At 46.1% G+C, this 11,128-nt stretch overlaps 1 long non-coding RNA gene across 1 annotated transcript; it reads right to left on the reverse strand.

Annotated features, from left to right (window-relative positions):
• Positions 1-2,479: 2,479 nt before the first annotated feature.
• Positions 2,480-3,389, reverse strand: LOC121400344. Its single transcript, XR_005965682.1, has 2 exons — positions 3,144-3,389; positions 2,480-2,708 (listed from the first exon to the last, which is right to left on the reverse strand). It is a non-coding gene; the product is annotated as an uncharacterized LOC121400344 (long non-coding RNA).
• Positions 3,390-11,128: the final 7,739 nt, after the last annotated feature.

Here is an 11,128-nt window from a genome sequence, read left to right on the forward strand (position 1 = left end):
AAACAACAAAAAAATAAATAAAAGCAGTCCTTACAAGGACTACTGTTATTGCAGCAGTCAGCAGATGAGATCAGAAGCAGGACAGCTGCCCACTGCAGCTACATACAGAGCACTGCAGTAGAAGGTAGATTACTAGCCAGCAAAGCTACCTAAGCTAAAATGTCCCTCAAACCCCTGCAGACTTCTGTCCCTCCAATAACAGAGCAGTATCAAAACGATTACTAGCCAGCAAACTTTCAACTGTCCCTGAAATCACTAACAGGCAGCAGCTCTCTCCCTACACTATCTCTTCAGCACACACAGGCAGAGTGAAAAAACGCTGCAGGGCTTCGGTTTTTATAGGGAAGGGGAGTGGTCCAGGGGAGAGCTTCCTGATTGGCTGCCATGTACCTGCTGGTCTGGGGTGAGAGGGCAAAAAAAAGCGCCAACAATGGCGAACCCAAAATGGCGAACGTCGCGCGACGTTCGCGAACTTCCGGCGAGCGCGAACACCTGATGTTCGCGCGAACAAGTTCGCCGGCGAACAGTTCGCGACATCTCTACTCCCCATCTTAGTGCAATGCTACAACTCTAACTCCATGGACACCTTTCCGGTCTCTTATAAGTTCTCTAATGGTTCAGTTCTGTAGCTCTTATTATGTCATGATATATGTGCATATTGCTGTTTTTCTAGTAGCTTAATCTATACACCCCTGGTGGCCCACAAAACCAGGTAGACTTTGTTTTATTATGTTTTCACATATATTGAACACAAGCTATGTTACGGTAGTAGATGGGGCATGTATTTGATAAATGATGGGAAAATAATTACAAGGGGTTCTCCCCCCCCTTTTTTTTTCTTTTTCTTTCTCTCTGTTGTAGAACTGGGCATGCTCACATTTTCCCATTTACATTATGAATAATCAGGGGTTCTCCTGTCAGTCAGCCTACAGGAGCTAGGCTGCGTGGGATAGTCTGGCACCCCCTACCTAGTAGTATAAGTCTCCCTTCCTCCAGGATACGTCCTGGGTTGACTTACTACTTGTTCTGCACACAATAGTGCAGTTTAGAATTCCTAAGTGTTCTCTTTTTATGTTCTTATTTTGGAAGTTAGTTATGATTACTCAAGCTGAATGTCTGTTTCTAATGTTTTTGTGTATTATTTTGGTAAGGAGACTCCAATATGCGGAATAGAATTTACCACATTGTACTGAATTCCACCAGATCTGAGCCAGTTAGGAGCCAGTTTCCCCCCCCCCCAGCTACAGTAAGCTATGTGGATACGCTAACTAGCTAACTATAAATACTAATTATGAGTCTAAAACTAATCTCACATAATGAACTCGCCCGTTAGTAGAAAAGCCTTCTCATACTATTCATCAGCCCAGGCCAGGGTCGGACTGGGGGGCCCGGGGCCCACCGGGACTCCAGTCCAGGGCCCCCCTACAGACCCCCGTCCCCCTGCTGCAACGCGTCGTCCTCACACGATGGCCCCCTCTGTGTGCGCACCGCGCTCCGTCTGCACGCATGCGCGCACGGCGCTGCGTCTGCACGCATGCGCGCACGGCGACACTGCGCATCCACGAAGATACTTTTTTTTTTTTTTTCAAAAAACAAGCATCGGGGGAGGGGGCCTGGCCCGGCGGGGGCCCACGAGGGTCGGGGCCCACCGGGTTTTTTCCCGGTGTCCCGCCGGGCCAGTCCGACACTGGCCCAGGCAGATATTTTGTACCTCCAGGAAACACACTTCTCAACCACTTCATATCCCAAATACCTTCATAAAAAATATCCAGTGGTATATATGGCCAATGGTGTTTCCAAGACTAAAGGGGTAGCCATATGTTTTAAAGCTGGCCTTCCTATTCAAATCATATATATACACGTAGACCCTGAGGGGAGGTTTCTGGCTCTTAAACTGTGGTTCAATGATAACAAGCTTACATTGATCACTTACTATGCACCCAACTCAGCTCAATCTAAGTTTTTTGAAAAGTTGGTCGCCTTTGTCTCTAACTGGGTGGAAGGTCATTTAATAATGGGCGGTGACACAAATGCTGTGTTAGATAAATATTGGGATAGATTAGCGCAACCAACAGTAACTAACTTATCATCGCTACCTTCGGTCAGTGAGGGCAATAAAATTGGCAAGTTATGCAGTAGTATGAGTTGGTTAGATATCTGGAGAGAACTCAACGTAGGAGTCAAACAATTTACTCAATTTTCGGCCCCCCATAAGCTATATACAAGGATTGATCACATTTGGGTCTCTCAGTCAATGGCCACCAAACCTCAGTCTTTGTAAGGCACCGCAGCTCTGTCATGGAGCTTGCGGCCGCCTCCCCCTCAGCCTATTTAAGTTTGCAGGTGTAACGACGCGCAGTTATACTTACTCCATCTGGAAGTAAGGCTGGTGTCTCTCATGCTCCAAGATCTTCATGTCAAGAATCATCTTGCCTGCAGTCTCCTGTTCCCAGTCCTTCTACCTTTTCTCAGCCTTGCCTCATCAGTTTCCTGGCCTGCTCCAGCACCTCACTTGAACCGGCATCTTCAAACTTTTGCTCGATCCGTTGCTAGACAGATCTACCCTAGCAACCACAGCTTCCTTCTCCTCATTTCAGTAATCAACGTCCAGCTTCCGTCTCCAGGCCATTGCTAACAGTTTCCTCTTCACCAACAATTCTTCCCCGGCAACATCCATAGCAACGGTCCGCATGGCAATCCCTCTTTACCTGCGTGAGTTATAATAAGCTTATATTTACGACTGCATTGTTGTTGCTGCAAAGACTGTTATTTCACCCCTGCTTGATATCTATATCAAAGACTGTGTATTGAATCTTTACTTGCACCCTGCCTGTGTCTACATCAAGTCTGTGCTCATTACTTCATGCTTGCATCCAGCCAAGACTGTGCTCATTAACCCTTGTCTGTAGCCTGCCTGTGTCTACACCAAGACTGTGCTCATTAACCCTTGTCTGCAGCCTGCCTGTGTCTACACCAAAACTGTGCTCATTAACCCCTTGTCTGCAGCCTGCCTGTATCTACACCAAGACTGTGCTCATTAACCTTTGATCTATTGCCTATTTCTGTTAACGGGGGTACAGATGGTTACTCCCCAATCCAAGACTTTCATGCTTGTTCCAGTTACCGTGTGTATTGCTACTTACCTTGAGTATTAATTTGCTCTCACTCTATGTACAGTCAAGTTTCCTTTCCTAAAAGAGGACTTATTCAAGGTCATATCTGCTCCTCTGATTTCCTGTGGGAAGAAAACTACGTTTTCAAAGACTGTTTACTTTCTAAGGACTTTCCTAACACAGTATACTCTCCTAGAAGCTCCTGCTTATTTCCAGAACTACTGCGGGTTTTCCTTCTTGGGATGTGCAGGGATTGTCCTTCTGTGAGACCTGAAAATAAAGACTTTAATTGAATTCATCACGCTGTTCTTATTGCTGCACAATACAGGGTTCAACTAACACATTAAATTCCTAACAGTCTTCCAGAATCCTAACAGTACCATGGTCTGATCATTCTCCGGTTTCCTATATGGTAACGTTCCAAGAGATACCAAAAACATATGATAGATGTCGATTGAACGACACCTTACTTAAAAAACCCGAGGATGTTACTCAACTAGAGGGGGTCCTCAAAGATTATTTTATAAATAATGTGGGCTCAGTGGCTTCCCAGGCCATGGTATGGGAAGCACACAAATCAGTGGTTAGGGGTCATTTGATTCAACTGGGAGCAAGACGTAAAAAACTCCGTAATGCCGAAATTGAAAAATTGTCTGAACAATTGACTGACTTAATTACAACCCAAACTGCTAACCCTGAGAGGGATCTCTCCAGCCAAATACATAGGGCCCGGTTAGAGTTGGACTTGGTTCTCACTACTATAGCTCAACTTGTAAACCAATGGACTCAACAACATTTTTATCTCTACTCTAATAAACCTAGCAGGCTCTTTGCACGACGGTTGAGAAACAGGCTAGATTACACCCCAATAACAAATATTAGAACCTCTTCAGGGCAAACCACAAACGCTATGTCTAAAATCCTTCATGAGTTTCATAGGTTCTATAAAGAGTTATACGACTCGCCGAAGTCCATATCTACATTCCAACTTGATACATTTTTTAAGGAATTCCGGCTTCCTAAACTCAATGACGATCTCAAATGTGCATTAGACTTCGGAAAGCGAAGTTCAACTAGCGATTAAAAATCTTAAACTTTCTAAAGCCCCAGGTCCGGATGGCCTCACAGCCATATACTACAAAAAATTCTCCCATATCCTCACACCACATATCACTAATATGTTCAATCACCTACTGTTAGGTGACTCTTTACCACAGCAGTCCCTCACAGCCAATATTTCTCCTATCCCAAAACCCCACTCAGATCTTACAGATTGTAAAAACTTCCGCCCAATTTCGTATTAAATATAGATGTGAGGGGGCGTGGCTTGCAGCTCAATGTGAACGGACGTGTGCAGGAGTGCTCCTCTCTCCGGGCCATAATTATTCTGATTTAAGACCCTGAAAAACTCCTTAAGACGGCCTCAGACGAGCTAGACTGGCTACAGCTACACCAAAGAGTCCTAATGGGGCAAAACAAGGCTCAGAAAAGAGCCTCAACATCGGTGAACAGGCTGGACAGGTTTGACCGGGAGGAGAAGCAAAATGGCGCTCACAGATCACCCAGCAGGTCTCCCTCTCCTCCCCCACCGCAACAAGCGCCTGAACCTACACTGCAAGAAATCCTGCAGGAAATAAGAGATTCCAAAGCCACCTGCACCAGTCTCATCAGTACCAAAACTGACGTAATAAAGTTGGACCTCTCCATTATAAAGCAGGATCTGCAGCGGCTAAGAGAGAGAACTACTGAGGTGGAGCAAAGAGTGAGTACTCTGGATTATACCTGCGCACCTCTCCCTGACCGGGTGGCAGAAGTGCACAGAATGGCTGTAGGTGGCTTCGCGAAAATGGACGACTTAGAAAACCGTCTCAGGCTAAACAATTTGCGCTTTGTGGGTTTTCCAGAGAAGGCGGAGGGGGAGCAAACCGAGCAATTTATCGAGGAATGGCTAGCAAGCAATTTTGGCAGGGCGAATCTATCCTCCTCTTTTGCGATCGAAAGGGCGCACCGGATTCCAACCAGGCCCAATCCACCAGGGGCACCACCGCGGCCTTTAATTGCCAGATTATTGAACGCCCGGGACTGTGATAACATACTCACCATGGCGCGGAAGAAAGAAGCCCTGCAATTCCAAGCGACAACGATCTCCATATATGCAGACTACTCCGCAGAAGTCCACGCCAGCGAGCGAAATTCATTGAAGTGAAAAGGAGGCTTAGAGCAGCGAAAATCGTCTACGCCATGCTGTATCCCGCGCGGCTGCGGGTTCTGTTGAATGGTGCCTCGCACTTCTTCACTCTGCCACAAGAAGCCTACAAGTGGCTCGATGCCCAGAATGTGCCAGCATCCCAATAACCCGGCAAGCAGTCCCAAGATGGTCTCGACTAAGATGCCCGGTACAGGTACTGTTCAGATAACCCCTTTTTTGTTATGCTCCTTGGCTATTTCGCCCAACGCCATTAGACGCAACGAATGTCTCCCGATTCCCTAGCTTTTTTTATGCGATGGTTTGCGTAATACCAGCACCCCACATTTGGTTACCCATAGTGGTCCAATTTACATTATCCCCGGTGCCGATGTGAACTGTACTGTGCCAGTGTTTTTACATGGGACTGGGCATTACGGGAAGGCCCTTTGGACAGTAATGGTGTTACAATTGCTGTAAGGGGGAAAATAAGGCGACTCAGCCTGTTCCATTTTTTTATTTTTTTGCCATGTCACCGGATCTTCTCGGGGCTATGAAGAATTGTTGCCTCATAGTCGGCTTACTAATCTCACCAACCGCACCACCACCGAACCCAGGCTGTCTTGTGGATCTGGCTAAATGTCCCGGAGAGGGGGAGTCGTAGTGTGTTTTGTTTTTTGCTCCGACTGCCCCCAGGTTAACCACTTGACTGTACGTTCATGGTCTGAATGTTAGACCAAGCCTAAGGGCCACCCCAGTTTACAACATGTGTTTTATTTCGGGACTAATTCTGCCCCCCAACAGGGGAAGGGGTGGAAGGGGAGGGAGGAAATTGTGGGGAATGTTGAAGTTTAATGTTTATTGTATATGCTCAAGCTACAAGTCTGTGGGGAAATTACTTAATGTGTGTACATGCCAAAGGGATAAACACTTAGGTCAGTATGGCTGAGAAATTAATAAGTTGGAATGTCCAAGGCCTTAATTGTCCAATAAAAAGGAGGTTGGTAATGGACTTCCTCAAGCAAAAGCATGCCACCATTGCCTTCCTCCAGGAAACGCATTCAGTAGGGAGCAAAACGTTGGCCCTGAAAAGGCCATGGGTTGGGTGGGCCTACCACTCCACGTATACGACCCACTCCTCGGGTGTTACAATATTGATTCATATGAAAGATCCATTTGTGCTGGTTGCAGTTAAATCAGACGCTAAGGGCAGATATATTTTTATACATTGTCATATTAATAATACGGAACTAATTCTAGCAAGTATATACATTCCGCCGCCCTATAGGAGGGACTATATGATAGAGCTGGCACAGTTTATGGCTCAGCACCCATTTGCTCATGCCATAGCCATGGGTGATCTAAACACGCTGATGGATCCAGATCTGGATAAATGGGTTAGGTCGGGTCAGCCCCTACACGGACAAACCTCTGATTTGCAGCAATTGGTGGTTGAGCTCGGGATGGTGGAAGTTTGGAGGTACCTGAATCCCATGGCTAGACAATATTCCTGCTTTTCCCAATCCCATCTTTTGCTGTCTAGGATTGACTATGCACTTATTGATAAACCCCTACTGCCTAAAATAACCTCTGTTCAATATATCCCCAGGGGGATTTCGGACCATTCTCCCTTAGAACTGGTTATCCAAGTACAACAGAAGGAAAAAATGCTAAGATGGTCCCTAAATCCGGTCTGGCTGCAAATAATAGACAACAAAGCCTCTCTAGAGGCTGCTATGCAGGAGTTATTTTCCCATAATAGGGGCACTGCGGACCCACTAGTGGCCTGGGATGCCTTTAAGGCTTACCTCAGAGGGCAGTTAGGGGCTGATATAGCGGCATTTAAAAAAGCAGCGTATGCACAACGGGAGAGCCTTGAAAAAGAGGTGGTAGAGGCGGAACAGTTGGTGGCCCTGCAGCCAACAGGGGATAATATGAGATCACTTAAACAAAAGCAACAGGAATACAATATATTTATGACACAGAAAGCCCAGAGAAATTTGCTTTTTACTAAGGCAAAAATATATGAGCAAGGGGAGAGAGCTGGTAAGATGCTTGCGCAGCTGGCAAAACAGCACTCTACCCCTCCCACAATTGGGGCCATACAGAACCGGGAGGGGGTCACCTTAAGAGATGCTGAAGGAATCAATCGCACACTAACTCAATTCTATACTGACCTCTACTCCTCTAAACTGATCAAACCCCTAGAGGACATAGACAAATTCCTGGAAGGCTTAGAAACCCCTATACTCCCCCCCCCCCCAATACCGGGACTTCCTTGAAAACAGAGTTACTAAGGAAGAAGTTGAAGAGGCCATAGAGTCTTTCCCAAACGGAAAAGCTCCTGGCGCTGATGGGCTACCGATTGAGCTCTATAAGCGACATGTGCTTATCCTAGCTCCATTACTGGTTGGAGACATATAATGCTGCCCTAGCTCAGGGAAACCTACCAGATTCAATGTACGAGGCAGCAATTGCCCTGCTGCCAAAACCAGGCAAAGATCTCCTGCTCTGCGAATCCTATAGACCCATATCCCTCCTTACGGCGGATGTAAAGGTCCTAGCTAAAATACTCGCTAAACGCCTTGGAAAAGTTGTTGCAATGCTAGTCAATCCTGACCAAACGGGCTTTATTGCAGGGAAAACAGCTGTTCTCAACACTAAACGGCTATTTCTAAATCTTACTCTTGAATATGAGAATAAAGGTCAGAGAGCTATAGCTGCCCTGGACATAGCAAAGGCCTTCGATACAGTCGAGTGGCCTTATCTTTGGAAAGTGTTATCACATTTTGGTATAGGTCCAGTATTTCAAGGGCTAGTTAAATTGTTATATCACTCCCCGAGGGCCTCATTGAGGATTAACTCTGAGCTAACCACTCCTTTCTGCTTGGCAAGGGGCACCAGACAGGGGTGCCCCCTGTCCCCCCTATTGTCTGCGCTGGCAATCGAACCATTTGCACAGGCAGTCCGGCAGTCGAAAGACATAATCGGGTTTACAATACAGGGCGTTGAAGAAAAAATCCAACTATATGCCGACAACACCCTAGTATACTTGGGGGACAGGGGCCCCTCTCTGAAACGCCTTCTTGAAGTCACGACAAAATTTGAGGAATTGTCAGGTCTACAAGTGAACCCGACCGAATCAGTTCTATTTCCACTTGATCCGCAGGGGCCTGTAGCGGAGGGGGAGATCGGGGGGATGCCCATGGTGGAGAAATTCACCTACCTAGGACTAGAAATAACCCGAGACCTACACCTATACCCCAAGAACAATATTGATAAAGTGATAAAATGGTTTGATGAGAAGGTTAAGGTGTGGGAGCAACTGCCCTTAGGACCAGTAGGGAGAATACAACTGATTAAAATGGTGGTCATGCCTAAAATGCTGTACCCGCTGTGGCACTCTCCAGTCTGGGTGCCCAAAGCAAAATTTGACAACATTAATAAGAGGCTCAGAAAGTTTATCTGGGGCAAATCTAGGCAAAGGCTTGGGCTATCCACCCTTATGAGACCGATGGGGGAGGGTGGCTTGGCACTCCCTAACATGTATAGCTATTTCCTGGCAGCACAACTCACGCATCTTCTAACACCTCTACAACCGTACTATCACCCACCCCTGCTATGGGGAGCTGTAGCCACGTCAACAGCGTTCCCGTGGAATGTTATCTTTGGTACCAAGGAGGGGTTAAAAAATAGTATCTGCAGTGTACAGGTCAGAGCCTTACAAAAGGTTAATGAGCTGCTTAATATAGTGAACATAGACCCCCGAACCCCACTGTCCCATGTAACCCCTCCACCGTGCTGGACCACCATAGGGATTACGTCAATAGAAGATGTTTGGGAGGCAGATACCTTGCTGCCCTTTGCAGAACTAAGGTGTAGATATGGTTTGCCATGTGGGCAGTGGTTAGTGTACCAACAAATGGGTAGCGCACTCTGTAGACAATCCAGAAACAAACCAATATGCCTAGAAACATCACCATTACTTGAAATGCTCCTACAACCACACCAAAAGGGCACTCTGTCCAAGATCTACCGAAAAATAATGACAGCTCATGTCAAGGCCACCCCAATCCGCAGCCGAGATGCTTGGGATAATGATTTTCATTTCTTAAGAGATGATCAGTGGGGAGAGGCACTCAAGGCCCCTAGACATGTGTCCTACAACTATAACGACAGGTTACTCCAGACATACATGGTGCATAGAGCTTATTATACCAGGTCTAAACTCCATCTGATGTACCCCAATGTGTCTCCCGCATGCCTTAGATGCGAAGCCCCTCAAGCCACCCTTCTGCATACCATGTGGGAGTGTACAGGCCTTGCAGCATACTGGGAAGGGGTGCTAAAACACTTGCCCTTGGTACTTGGGGTGGTCCTGCCTGCTGACCCGGCCCTTTGTCTACTGGGCATTGGAATTAAAGTGTTGGTGTCCCCTATGTATAGACAGCTGATATCTAGAGCTCTGTTCCAGGCAAGGCGGCAAATCACTATGCATTGGAAAGGTAGATCACCGCCAACAGCACAGGCCTGGCACTTGCTGTGTCCTCTGTGTGTAATAAAGAGAGAATCATTCTTACCAGGCAGGGGCAACTTACGGACAGATGGCCAAGCTGGCAAAAATGGCAGGATACACCCTTAAACTATGATTAAAAGGTTTAGTGTTCTCATGCCTAATACTATAAGTGGGTAATTGCATTTGATATGTAGTTAATGTCTGCTATCTCTGTAACATCTACTGTACTGATGTGACTGCCTCTGTAAATTACCTATGCAAAATGAAAATGTCCCCTAATAAACTTGTCTTGAGCAAAAAAAAAATATAGATGTGAAAATCCTATCGGGAATATTGGCTGCGAGGTTAAACAAAATCCTTCCTAATATGATCCATAGGGATCAGGTGGGCTTTGTGAGGGGACGGCAGGCACCGGATGCGATCTGCAGACTCACAATTCTAACGAACCAAGCTCATGCACTTAAAATTCCGTCGATGCTATTGAAACTGGACATCCAAAAGGCATTTGACTCAGTGGCCTGGCCATACATGTACCGCTCCCTCCAGGAGTGGGGGTTTGGGAATAAATTTACAGCATGGATTGCAGCATTATATCATAACCCGCTAGGGCGAATTATTATCACCACGCATCCCCCTCGTTCCCTATTGCCTGAGGAACTAGACAAGGTTGTCCCCTCTCTCCGCTTCTCTTCGACGTAATGATCGAGCCACTGGCGATAACTATTTGATCTAATCCCAATATTCACGGGATAACACTAGGGTCCACCGAACACATCCTAAGCTTATTCGTGGATGATGTTACGGCATTAATCACTCGCCCACTTACTTCTCTCCCGAATCTTTATGGCGTCTTGCAAACTTTTGGGTCGCTCTCAGGTCTGGTTTTAAACCCTTCCAAAACAGAAGCCCTAAATATAAACCTCCCCCCGGAGGTAGTTAAACTTTTATCAATTAACTTCAATTTTCATTGGTGTGATAAACATATATCAATTCTGGGAATTCGCTACACCCCGTTGTACCACCAACTATACAAAGCTAACTACCCATTCATTTACAAAAAATTATGTAAGATGCTAGAAGATTGGGGGAAATATCACATTTCCTGGATGGGCAAAATTACAGCCATAAAAATGACTTTACTTCAGAAAATTCTCTACCTATTTAGAGTGCTCCCCATAAACATCAAATTGGATGATCTTAAAAAATTCGAATGGTCCATAATGGCTTTTATCTGGAAGGGTAAACCCCCTAGGGTAAATAAGATTACTCTATACGGATGACAGTTAGATGGGGTCTTGGTCTGCCCAATCTGTA

Source organism: Xenopus laevis, chromosome 2S (genome assembly GCF_017654675.1).
Source record: "Xenopus laevis strain J_2021 chromosome 2S, Xenopus_laevis_v10.1, whole genome shotgun sequence".
In the NCBI taxonomy this organism is placed as follows: domain Eukaryota; kingdom Metazoa; phylum Chordata; class Amphibia; order Anura; family Pipidae; genus Xenopus; species Xenopus laevis.